This window comes from Alternaria postmessia, assembly GCF_024291825.1.
Source record: "Alternaria postmessia strain BMP 2775 chromosome Unknown scaffold_237, whole genome shotgun sequence".
Classification (NCBI taxonomy): domain Eukaryota; kingdom Fungi; phylum Ascomycota; class Dothideomycetes; order Pleosporales; family Pleosporaceae; genus Alternaria; species Alternaria postmessia.
The window spans coordinates 1-14135 of record NW_026260310.1 but is presented as its reverse complement, the minus strand read 5'-3'; the positions used below and the strand labels follow the sequence as shown (position 1 = coordinate 14135).

General features: G+C 30.2%; 4 non-coding genes across 4 annotated transcripts; 2 read left to right on the top strand and 2 right to left on the bottom strand.

Annotated features, from left to right (window-relative positions):
- Positions 1-48: 48 nt before the first annotated feature.
- Positions 49-121, bottom strand: J4E82_011583. Its single transcript has one exon. It is a non-coding gene; the product is annotated as a tRNA-Val (tRNA).
- An 11089-nt stretch (positions 122-11210) lies between these two features.
- J4E82_011582 lies at positions 11211-11283 on the bottom strand. Its single transcript has one exon. It is a non-coding gene; the product is annotated as a tRNA-Val (tRNA).
- A 2585-nt stretch (positions 11284-13868) lies between these two features.
- J4E82_011581 lies at positions 13869-13939 on the top strand. Its single transcript has one exon. It is a non-coding gene; the product is annotated as a tRNA-Arg (tRNA).
- A 65-nt stretch (positions 13940-14004) lies between these two features.
- On the top strand, positions 14005-14075 carry J4E82_011580. The gene has a single exon. It is a non-coding gene; the product is annotated as a tRNA-Arg (tRNA).
- Positions 14076-14135: the final 60 nt, after the last annotated feature.

Here is a 14135-nt window from a genome sequence, read left to right as displayed (position 1 = left end):
ATTAAGCTAAGATCTCTATAAATATATTTACTTACCATCAATAAGTAATAAGAAATAAGTGATTCGAACACTTAACCTGCCGCGTGTAAAACGGATGCTCTACCAATTGAGCTAATTTCTTTTTTTTGTTTAAAAAGTTTCTTTTTTTATGGGGGCTTTAATAATAATAGGTAAATCCTAAATGAATCTTCTCCCCCGATTGCTGTAGAAATATAAGTCTATCTTGCAATCTTCCAGCTATAAAAAACATTTATCTACTGGGATATGTTATACTATCTGGTAAGGTGTTACCTTTCATAACAAGTTAACGGTAAAATAACCATTATTTTATAAAAATTTAGAGAGAGTTATTACATAGATTTTATCCTACTAATGTTCTTGTAATAAAGATAAGAATAGGACAAAAATGATCTGTTTATAGAACAGTACTATTTATTTTTGGGATAGTCACCACAAGGGATTATAAATAACAAATTTTACCATTTTCATAACAAGTTAACGGTAGTCTAACCGTTATTTTCTATTTAACTGTTAAGTTTTTCCAGCAAAAAAAAATAAAATTTTTGCAGGTTTAAGTCGTCTTGTATGACTTACTTTTTTTTTAATATATCATGATATATTAAAAAAAAGTTCGCCGGAAACTATTTTTTGTGTCTTAAATCCACAAAAGTATTTTCAACAACAGTAACACCATACATTACAAAAGTAAAGTAGAAGAAGTATAAAACGGTACTTATTTGACCAAATTCAATAAATGGAGACTCAACGTGTTTAGCCCCTAATTGCATTAAGATTAAGAAATTAGCAACAAATACAAAGAAAGCTGCTTTACTTAAAGGTCTAAATTGCATACCTCTTGATCTACTTACATCTGTAATAGGTAATAGTAATAATATAAGAATAGCTGCGAACATTGCTATAACTCCTAATAATTTGTTAGGTATAGATCTTAATATAGCATAGAAAGGCAGAAGGTATCATTCTGGCACGATAGCTGCAGGAGTTTGCATAGGGTTTGCCACAACATAGTTTTCACTATCTCCTAATACATTAGGCATAAAGAACACAAATAAAGATAATACAAATATAAATGCAAATATTGTAATAAGATCTTTAAATATGAAATAAGGAGCAAAAGATATTCTTTCGTAGTTTCCTGATACACCTAAAGGATTTCCTGATCCAGCTGTATCGTGTAAAACGATTAAGTGCATTAGTGCTAAAGCAGCTAATACGAAAGGTAAAACGAAATGTAATGAGAAGAATCTATTTAATGTTGCATTGTTAACACTGAAACCTCCTCAAATGACGATATAAACGAATATTAATCGTTTTAATAGGGCATTTAATCCCTATTTTCACCAATTTTATATATATTTGGTGTTTAGACTATGTCTTCAACCAAGCATCATTAACTATAGTTTTTAATGATTGGTTGTGGGGTACTCGTGTCGAGCTTATTGTTGGTATTACTCACTCATTAGTCGTTGAACGTTCTTGATCCATTTATAATACCGAATCAAGCTTCGCTGCAAGTAATCTATAAATCGGAGGTTATTATTTATAGATGTTCTTGCAATTCTCCCCATTTGCCTATTGAATGTTACCATTCAAAGGAGCCCATTAATACAGATAAAAGAAAATAAAAATGAAAGAATGTAATTATTTGTTGGAAGGAAAATTAAGATTACCATAACGATTGCTATTTCTTAAATCATTTAATCATTTTATATAAGAAATACCTTTAAGTCCTATCAAAGAATGTAAACCTGAAAAAGAAAAGAAATTTATAACAGTTTGTATGTCAGCTTTGGAAGATACAGAAAACTGATTATACATATTTTTTTCAATATCTATCTTTCTACTTGTATCAAACACTAATTTAAATGATTCAAATAAACTAGGATGCATTCTTTGTTTCAATTGAAAACAACCGTCATTATTACTTTTTATAAAAAATGACCCTTCTGCCATTGTAAAACCAACTATTCAATTTTTAAAGAAACTTAATTTAACATAATCTACTGCATCTACTGGTAAGTTAAATATTTTAACCATATTATTTATATCTGGTATAAGATCAAACCTTTTTATGTCTTTATCTAGTATTACCATAGCAGTGTTAAATTGGTTATTTCTTGTTTCAGTTAAAAAAAATATGTTATGGTGTAATAATAATGGGAACAGAATTTCTTGTAAATCAGTTTTGTTAATAATCAATTTACAAGTTGGACTTTTATTATCTTTATATATAGTAATCTTACCTAAATTTAGAACGGAACGTATATACTCTAAAGTTGAAATATCCTTTAAATGAATAGATATAACTAGCTTAATGGCTATAAATCCTTTAGTTGTTTTTGTTATTTGTATGTAACCGTCTCCGTCTATCAATCCTGCTAAAAAAGACAGAAAAGAAGGAGGTATGGATAAATATTCTTTTTTGTTACATCTAACATTTTTATTTCCTTTTTTTAATGCGTTAGCACTAACAGTACCTATCGTAGGTAGTAAACTAGATAAGCAATAAACTGTAGTGTAGTTTTCTGTAAAATTATTTGACTCAACAATATCTTGACCTACTCAAGGTATAGCACTCATAAGGTTAGTAATAACTGTTGCACCTCATAATGACATTTGCCCGTATGGCAAGACGTATCCCAAGAAAGCTGTAGCCATCATTAAGATAAAGATAACAGTACCAATAGTTCATACTAGAGTTCTAGGTGCTCTGTAAGATCCATAGTACATACCTCTACCTATGTGTAAGTAAACTATGAAGAAAAATGCTGAAGCAGTGTTACTATGTAAATAACGTATTAATCACCCGTTGTTTACATCACGCATAATATGCTCTACACTATTAAATGCTTCTGCTACACTAGGGTTGTAATGCATTGCTAAAGTTACACCAGTAACAATTTGTATAATTAAACAAAAGGCTAATAAAGAACCAAAATTTCACATGTAACTTAAATTTAAAGGTTGTGGTGAATCTACTAAGTAAGAATTCGCTAATCTTAAAATTGGATGACTTTTTAATAATCTCATTTATTTTTTTTTTATTTTTTAATCTTATTTCTATTTAATAAATTATGTTAACAATTATACTGCTTTTATTACTATTTTACGAATCTGTTATAAACCGTAAAATCTTTTATAAATTTCCTGTTATTGTTTATATGTATTAGTATATAGACATTTATATCCAACACATTACTATTAAGTTTTATCTTTTTTGACCCCTTTTATTACTATTTTACGAATCTGTTATAAACCGTAAAATCTTTTATAAATTTCCTGTTATTGTTTATATGTATTAGTATATAGACATTTATATCCAACACATTACTATTAAGTTTTATCATTTTTGACCCCTTTTAATACCCATTACTATGAAACTTCCCCAACTAGAACAAAGGATTCCAACAATAAGTAATGGTTTTTTTTGAGGTTCCTAATTAACCTCTAGAAGTGACACAAGTGTAAATAAAAGTAAACTAGTTAAATATATACCTACAAACATCGACCATACTTAGCTAGCCCTATACCCTAATGTGAGTAGGATTTTCTAAACCTTTTTGGAGGTTTAATATTCAATTCTCTACTTTCGAAGACAAATCGTCTTAATATATCATTCATTTCTTGAATAATAAGTCAGCTTTCTGTTCTTGTAAATTCATTATGTATATCTTCTAAATTTGATTTAATCACTTGAAGACTAAGGTCATCTAAATCATGACCTAGATAAATTACACTTATTTGAGAAAAACTCTCAAGTATACTATATCTACGATATTCCCGAGTAAGGGAATATGGATATAATCCTTCATCCCTTGGCTCTGGGGTCACATAACTTTCCACCATTTGGAGGTTGCGACCTTATCTTTAGCCAAGACGTTAAGACGTCCGTTCTCCTAGATCGCCAATTGCTGTGCGTGATAAGGTCTCACCAATCAAATCATACAAGCTTATCTTTTTTCCGAATGGATGACGTGTCTGTATTCCCGGATAACCGATGGATGACGTGTCTGTATTGCCGGATAACCGATGGATGTGAGTCACATAGTAATCCACCTATAGAAGGTTTCAGTTTTATCTTATGTTGTTCAGATGACTTCTACTCATTTCAGTTATTGGGAGATTCGTCTACTTGGCTGCATTGTTGCCTGCTTGGCACAGTGGGTATGTGCTTGGCGTTTTAAAGTATAAGTACCACCCTTTTCTCCCCGACTATTTCGTTTTCACCACCCCACCAAGGCATCCCATACTACAAACATACCGTCCACCAACCATCCTTTCGCCAACCGCTTTTATCCACACACTTCTAATTTTTTTTCTAGTAATTTCATAGAAATTACGTCGAAAAAAATAAAAAACCACCCTTCCACTTACCATACCACACCACTCCCCACATCATCCACAATGGCTACTACTCTTTCCTCAACCCCTTCTTCTGTCGAAGTTTCGACAACTCAACCAGTTCACCAAAACCTCCCCAGGTTTTCTTCTGAACGTCTTTTTTTTCGATCACTCTTTGAGTCGGATTTTGAACCTTATCACCTCCTCCTGAAGCAACCTGAACCTATGCGTGGTTACGGCCTTGACGCAATGCCCGAAACGAACACAGCTCGACATTGGTTCAATGAATTACAAGACAAAACAAGAGTCGGAATCTTTCTCAAAAACTCAGATGAAAGGGAGGGAGAACTTATCGGTGAGGGATTGGTCCTTAAAATGGACAAGCAATGGCCTAGAGTGCATTATGTGTTCAAAAAGGAGTACTGGGGTCATGGATACGCCACAGAGTTCCTGAAGGCATTTTTGTCCGTTTGGTGGGGTCTGCCCCGTGAAAATACAACCATCCTTGTTGAGGAAATCTCCCTCGATAGCCAGGAGAAACATAAGGCAACTGAGCGGTTGTGTGCTGAAATTAAGATGGATAATAAATCAAATCAAAAGGTGGTGGAAAAGGCAGGGTATAAGTTTTGTGGAGAAGTAAAAAACCAGGATAAGGAGATCTGTGCCTTTTGGCGTATCATCTGTCCGAAAAAGGAAGAAACGGTTTCTTGATGTTAAGAATTTGTCCTGAACATTGTTTTTTTAGGAGTAATGGTTGTTTTAATGGAAGTTTACATATTGATTGTCTGGTTAGAGTATTCAACATACTCTACTTTCTTTGTGTTATTTAACCAAGAATGAAATTTAAATTTACCATCTTTTACCCTTGCCTCACTTTTTAATATATAAATCTCATCTTTTAATTTAGTCCTGTTTTTGACTTGTTGTAAATATAAATCTAAGAAAAAAGAACATAGATATGTTCTTTTTTTTTTCAACCCTGCTGTGGGACAAGCCCTTATTTTTTTTGACGTTATTTATAAATAACTCAAAAAAAAATAAGAGGGCTAGTTGGATAAAATTGAATTTTTTTTTACTAAGTAAGAATTCGCTAATCTTAAAATTGGATGACTTTTTAATAATCTCATTATTTTTTTTGTGGGGGCTTTAATAATAATAGGTAAATCCTAAATGAATCTTCTCCCCCGATTGCTGTAGAAATATAAGTCTATCTTGCAATCTTCCAGCTATAAAAAACATTTATCTACTGGGATATGTTATACTGTTTTGCCGCATGTAATTTAAACACAAGGGAACTGTTTTCATAACATGTTTATTGTTATTACCACCAATCTACAGGTTATACAAATCTTCTCTAACAGGATTTGAATTTCATCTTAGATTTTGAGGTCTAAGGGAATTGAACCCTTATGAGAATGATTAAGAGTCATACGCTTTACCATTGTGAGACCCTTTTATAACTAGTAATATTTTATTTATCGCATTACTAGTAATTTCCGTATAGCAGACGAAAAGTTGAAAAGGAGCAGAAGTCCCATAAGGACGCTTACTGCTAGTTTTTTTCTGTTTTTATTATTGTTCTTGTAATCATGATAAGAATTTTTCTAGTGAAACTGATTCAACTACAATTGGCATACTAGAATGTAGTATACCACAAATTTCTGAACATTGACCATAGAATGTTCCTAATCTGTTAATTAAAACAGAGAATTGATTTAATCTACCTGGGTATGCATCACATTTTACTCCTAATGCGGGTATGGCAAAAGAGTGGATAACATCTGCTGCAGTCAGAATAAATCTAGTATGTGTAATTTCAGGAAGAATAACTCTGTTATCCACTTCTAACATTCTTAACGCTCCTTCTTCTAAATCAGATTCAGGTACTAAGTAAGAATCAAACTCAACAAAATCTCCATCACTATTTAGGAAATCTGGATATTCATAACTTCAGTATCACTGGTGACCCTCTGCTAATACAGATAGTGAAGGATCAGTAACTTCATCCATTAAGTATAATAGTTTGAAAGAAGGGAAAGCGATTAATACTAAGATTAAAGCAGGAGTAATAGTTCATACAAGTTCGATTAGTGTACCATGGTTAAGATATTTGTTACTTATAGGTGATTTCGAACTGTCAAAGTTTCTGATAATAGCTCCTTGTATTCAACCTACAGCAAATAAAATTGCAACTAAGTAGTACATAATGTTATCATGTAATTCTACTAGCGCTTCCATTTGTGGACTAGCACTATCTTGGAAGTAAAGTCCTCAAGCTCTAGGTGCATCACATATAAATTCGTTTGATATAGTAAATAAAAAGCTTATTCCTATAAAAAGAGAACTTAGTATACCACTACTTTGTAATGGTAAGCTAGTGAATGCGTGAGGTTTAGGTGGGCTATGTAATGCTCATTCTAATCCTGGAGCACATTTATCTTTAAGTATACGTAAGTAATCACTAAATAACTGAGGAACGGCTCAAGGGTATCCAAAGATAGCTTTACCTTTAACAAGTTGTAAGTATACAATATGTAAGAATAATGCTGTAGCAGCTACAGAGATTATAGAACCAATACTACTAATAAAGTTTCAACCTGTAAAAGCATCAGGATAATCACTAATTCTACGTGGCATACCTTGTAACCCTAAGAAATGTTGAGGGAAGAAAGTTAAATTAACCCCAGTGAATAAAACTCAGAAATGAGCTTTAGAGTAAAGTAAGTTATAATCTAACCCTAAAATTTTAGGAATTCAGAAATATCATCCACTAAATAAGGCAAATACAGCACCCATACTTAAAACGTAGTGGAAATGAGCAACTACGTAGTAAGTATCGTGGAAGGCAATATCAAGTGACGCGTTCGCAAGAACAACACCTGAAAGCCCCCCTATAGTAAACATGAATACAAAACCTAATGCAAAAAGTAATGATGGTATAAAGTGTAAAGAACCACCATAACAAGTTGCTAATCAAGAAAATATTTTAATACCCGTAGGAACTGCAATAATTAATGTTGCTGCTGTGAAATACGCTCTTGTATCCACATCAAGACCAACAGTATACATGTGGTGACTTCAAACTACAAAACCTAAAATACCGATAGAGCACATGGCGTAAACCATACCAAGGTATCCGAACACGCTTTTGTTAGAGTTGGCAGAGATTGTAGTACTTATTATACCAAAACCTGGGATAATTAAAATGTAACAATATTTTGACTAAAGGAATAGCTGTGTATTATAACAGTCTTTTCTCATTAATACTCAAAAACTTTTATATTCTTGTTAGGACTTTATCTTAAGTTGTAGTATTTTCTTCATGACGATTTATTAAAGATTTAATTATTAGTATTTTGGATAGCCCTTTATCTGTTAAGTGTTGTTTGTCTTGTATTAATCTATATACCTTTCTTCATCTTAAATAGCTTATATGCTTTCTAGATTGTAAGTGATATCGATCAAAATATTCTATAACCCTTTTAGCAGAACCGAAATTAGTAGAACCATAATAATAGGTATCTTGAGACTTCCTATATGCAATGTTTCCACCTAAGTATTCTTTTATTATATTTAACAATAAATCACTTTTTTGATCTATTTGAAAATTTAATCTTATTTCCGGTTTATTTCTGGTAATACGTCTAATAATTTTTATTTGAAAACTAGCATCCGCATCAGAAAAACCTGCTAATCAGTGGTTATCAAAATTTTTACTTGAATCTATAGTAAAATGAATATTTTGATCTGCATACTTAGTATGACTTAATACATTATTAACTACTTGGTTAAATCTGTGTTCTGTTCTTAATTTACCATTTATCAAGTTAATTATATTTAACATACCCTTTTCATTAGATACAATTAAAAGGTATGCGTTTTTGTCCTTTACTTTTCTTACATTACCGTAACCTAATCTTCCTTTCAAGTAATAGGCTAGAAATGCATCTGGAGAACTAAAAGTTATAACTAATTGTTGAGCTTTACTAAAATGACCATCCCCGTCTATTAATCCTGCTAGATAATAACCTAATTGTTCATTATTTAGAGGGTTCAAATGTTTAGGAACGTGATCTGATACACGTTTAACATTTTCTGAATTTACTACAACTCCGTCGCGTAAAGCCTCTGAGGTTCCATTTTTTATATATAAAATGTTACCGGCTGATTTCCTTCATTGTTCTAACTTTTTTACTATGCCATTTAAGGAGGAGTATTTAGAACTATAAAGCGAAGGGGTCCCAGCATACAGCGACGTTAAGAGGCCTACATACGTAACCTCAGGATGTCCGAAGAATCAGAACAGATGTTGGTATAATATAGGATCACCACCTCCTGCTACTTCAAAGAATGAAGTGTTAAAGTTTCTATCTGTTAATATCATAGTAATTCCCGTTAAATTTGTTGACCTACTGGATGAAATCCCATAGCTTAAAGTGTTGTTCTTTAAGCTTAAAAAGTTATTAAAACTTAGTGTAGGTACGCAAACACTCTCGTGCTTGATCGGACCATATCTTATATTTTTAAGTTGTAGAAGTTTTGTAAATGATCTCAAGTAAAATTTGTTCTGAAATTGTTCATACCTGATTTGATCTTTACTATTTTTTCCTTTCCTTCATCTGTATTATGCTCCTTTCTATCAAACATGTCTACTACTTCCATTCAATCTAATGAATCTAAATGTTTAGTTCCAAATAGAGGAAATTGTAAAAGATAATTTTTAGCCTTCATATTACCTTTAAGGTTAGTAGTTCTAACTCTATACTCAGGTATTGGTTTATCCGATCTTATTTTTTTAACTTCTGTTTCTAAAAAGTCAGCAATATGACTTAAGAAATCCAAATTATCATATCCTTTGTGATCTTCTCGTCTTTGAGATATTTCTAATTTACATTCTAATTTAGGATATTTACCTGAAAGAGTAGTTCTTACTTGAAAAGAAGCGTCTGCTTCTATAAACCCTGACAGTCATGGATTGGAATCTAAAGAGTGTTTAGATACAGGATGTTTTTCAATACTGGTTCCTTTAGTATTATTTAAAAAATCGATTAATGCATTAAGACTATGTATTTTAGGTGTTCTCATATTTCCATTTATTAATGAAATAACTAATAATATACCTTCATAGCTATTTATGGTTAATATATAACCATCTACCCCTTTCTTTCTAGATAATGAACCTACACCTAACTCTTTTTGAACAAGTAGAGCTAAAGGTAAATCTTTTAAATGAAAAACTATTTGTATAGCGGGGTAATTTAACTTACCTTTAGGGCTTCTTAAAGTTTTTGGTGTTATTATTGTACCATCACCTTCAATAAGCCCAGTTAAATAAGAACTAAAAAGGGATTTATTTAAATTTTTACTATTGTTATCAGTATGAATGCATCTACCAGCTGTGCATAAAGGAAAGGTCAAAAGTTCCAAACTACAGCAAAAATATTTTGGCGTATAGCCTCTGAGGTTCTCTAAAAAGTTCAAACTTAATAGATTACCTGCTGATTGCGATATACTTTCGTATAACGGTTCCCAGAATACGGCCAAATTTAGAGCCGGCAGAATTAGTTTACCGGCTAGGACAGGTAAAGATAATAATAATAAAACAGCTGTTATAACAACTGCTCAAGCAAATAATATTAATTTGTGTAATCTTATTCCAGGGCTTCTCATATTAAATGTAGTTGTCATGAAATTCATAGCCCCAAGTAAACTTGATATACCAGAAAGATGTAATCCAAAGATAGCTAAATCCACACTTGGACCACTATGACTTTGTATTCCTGATAAAGGCGGATAAAGAGTTCATCCTGTACCTACACCATTTTCTATACCACCTGCAAATAAGAATAAAACAATACTAGGAATTAATAATAGGTAACTAATATTATTAAGTCTAGGGAATCCCATATCAGGTCCTCCTAGTCCTAATGGTAATAAAAAGTTACCGAATCCACCTATTAAAGCTGGCATAACCATAAAGAAAATCATTATAATAGCATGAGCAGTAATAATACTGTTATATAATTGGTTATCCGCAATATACTGAACACCAGGTCCTGACAACTCTAATCTTATTAAAACAGAAAAAGCAGTTCCAATTAAACCTGCAAATAGTGCATATATTAAATATAATACACCAATATCTTTAGCATTTGAAGATAAGAATCATCTTTCAAATCACATGCTAATTCCTGATGTTTTTATTGTTAGATTGTTGTATTCATTCTTATTAGATAATATAACGTTCCTAGTAGATAAGCTACTAAAAGAAGGGGTACAAGAAGTCACATACATCTAAGAAGATAAGTGTATTCATAAAAAAGTTCATTTTACTACACTTTTAAGTTATAGTGATAAAAATTAACGGTTCGATCCGTTTAAAAGGTTTATTTTTCTAATTTTTATTTTTATTTAATCTAGAGTATATTTAATATTTTAAATATATTTTCTTAATAAAAATAATAAATAGGATAGAAAAAAACATCTATATTCTTTTTTTTAAAAATAGAATTTTTAAAAAAACATCTATATTCTTTTTTTTTTAAAAATAGAATTTTTATTACAATTTACTTGTAATAAGATTACAAGTAAAAACTTATTAATTTACAAGAGCCACGTACGTTTATACCAGGTAATAAATAACTTTATTACCTAAAAAGGGTAGTGAATCATATATAAGACAATCACTACACTATTGTTTTACACATATATATAAAGACTTTTTATATACCTGCTGCTTGTAAAATGGATAAACCGTTCATTTTACTACACTTTTAAATAATAGTTAGAAAAATTTAACCTTAAAAATTAAAGAGGTATAGATAAATAATTAAAGAGGTATAAATAAAAAAAAAGTAAGTGATTCGAACACTTAACCTGCCGCGTGTAAAACGGATGCTCTACCAATTGAGCTAATTTCTTTTTTTATGGGGGCTTTAATAATAATAGGTAAATCCTAAAAGAACCTTCTCCCCCCGATTCCAGTATAAATATAGGTATATCTTGCAATTTTCCAGTTAATATTTATTTATTTGCTGGGATTTGTCATGCTATTTTTTTAAATGTACCATAAATGGAACACAGCTTAAATTTCATAACAAGTTAATGGTAAAATAAAAATTATTAGACGTATTACCAGAAATAAACCGGAAATAAGATTAAATTTTCAAATAGATCAAAAAAGTGATTTATTGTTAAATATAATAAAAGAATACTTAGGTGGAAACATTCGCTATTGGATAAAGATAAAACAATAGCGAATAATTTTTATCCAAATAAATAATAAAACAATGTAATAATATTATAAAGGATCATTATTTTACTGCTTACTTAGAACCACCTTTTTTGCTAGATTCCCCTGGTTTATTAGAGAAGTCATCCTTATGTTGTCGTCTAGATTCATCCATAGCTCTTCTCATCTCTGTATCTGAACTATTTTGATCTGAACTCTCTTCTTCTGAGCTTACTTCTTTTGAATTAGCACTGTCGTATTCCCCATGACTATCAGGATATTCTCCAGTACTTATGATTAAATCATGAATAATTCTTTTTTTTGCCGCGATTTCTTGAAGTGCTTCGTGGGAATCTTTATAAGGATTGTTGTTTAATAGAGTAGTTTGTTCACTAGTAAGTGTAGCACCATTATTTTTAGCCTCTATAGCATTTAATATCTTTCTATCTTGTTCTACCTCTTTTTCAAAAAAATCTATTTGTTCATGTTTTGCTATGTTTCTATCTATTTCAGAAGAAGTTCTTTCTTCAGAACCAATTGAGGTACCCATACCACTATCTGGATCTGAGGAGCTACCTAGATCCATTGAAGATCCAGATGAATTAGGAGGATTGTTAGTACTTAGTGAGACATTCAGATCTATCTTATTCTCCACTAAATGTTCTGAATCAACTCCAGCATAGGTATATTGGTATAAAAAATCAGGTGATATGTTAATAGAAATGTTATGATACAATATTATACCTATATCCATAATAATCATAAATGAGATTATTAGTGCATATAAAATATAAAGGTAAAATAGTATAGTTGGATAGTACCTTGGTGTAGTTAGAAAGTACCATAGTATATTTAAAGTAAGTCTAACCTTTTCTTTTAAATAATCCTTATTAAAATGAATTAATTCTATATACAATACCGTGTATAGAGGTAGAAGTATTGCTCAAATTAATATAGCAAAAACAGTAGGATAAAAGTTAGGATTATGAGCACCACATTCTATAAATATTTTTAAAAAAGAAAAAGCAGTTCCAATTAAACCTGCAAATAGTGCATATATTAAATATAATACACCAATATTTTTAGCATATAGAGATAATAATAATATGATTAATCATATTATTAATCATATGCTAATTCCTGATGTTTTTATTGTTAGGTTGTTGTATTCATTCTTATTAGATAATATAACGTTCCTAGTAGCTAAGCTACTAAAAGAGGGGATACAATAAGTCACATACATCTAAGAAGATAAGTGTATTCATAAAAAAAGTTCATTTTACTACACTTTTAAGTTATAGTGATAAAAATTAACGGTTCGATCCGTTTAAAAAAAAGAATATAGATGTTTTTTTTTTTTAAATAGAATTTTTATCACAATTTACTTGTAATAAGATTACAAGTAAAAACTTATTAATTTACAAGAGCCACGTAGGTTTATACCAGGTAATAAATAACTTTATTACCTAAAAAGGGTAGTGAATCATATATAAGACAATCACTACACTATTGTTTTACATATTAAAAATGGGTTTTTTTATCCATTAAAAATTTTTTTATCCACAATAAATTTTTTTACAAATATCATCTGTTAAAAAAAAAAGGGATAGAAATACAAAGTCTTAAAGCCCAAACATAGTTGCTCAAACCTGTAAACCGTTAAAAGCAGTGCTAATTATCACCCCATTCCATTTAAGTTATCCTGTAGTTAATAAGGTGGCGCGTCATATTCAAGAAGTCCACCAATGGGATTATATAGAATTTAATAGTAATGTAATGGGCATACTCTAAAACAAAACCCGAGTTAATGGTTATGAAAATATATAACCCTTTTTACGATTTACATATTATTTCTTATAAAATAGTTCTATATTTATATAACATAATAAAAAATCATATGTATTATATAAAATTTAATAGTAATGTAATGGGTATACTCCAAAACAAAACCCAAGTTAATAGTTATGAAAATATATAATCCTTTTTATTATTTACAGCTTATTTCTCTCTAAATTTTTTCTTTTGCTCATGGTTTATTGCTATACTTTCTTTTTTTTTCTGTTTTTTTTCCCTATAGAAAAAAAAGAAAGTAAAAAAAAAATAAACAAAAAGTTAAGCAAAAGAAAAAAAAATTACCGCAAGCTTTAACTTTTTTTTTCATATATCACAATATATGAAAAAAAAAAAGAGGAAGAGGGGGGTAAAATATAAAGGATTTTAAATAAACTATTTTACATTTACATATTATAATACTTTTATGAGATAATAAGAAAGATTCTTATTAGTTTAATGGTAGAACAAGATACTTCTAATATCTGAATCTAAGTTCGAGTCTTAGATAAGAATAACGATTTCTATAGTAATAGCTATTCATTTAATAAGATAGCTAGATTTATCTTATTAAAAAAAAATTCTTATTAGTTTAATGGTAGAACAAGATATTCCTAATATCCTAATCTAAGTTCAAGTCTTAGATAAGAATGATCGTTAGAACGAATAGGTTTTACTTTACAATATTATTTAGTTAGATAATAAATAGTAC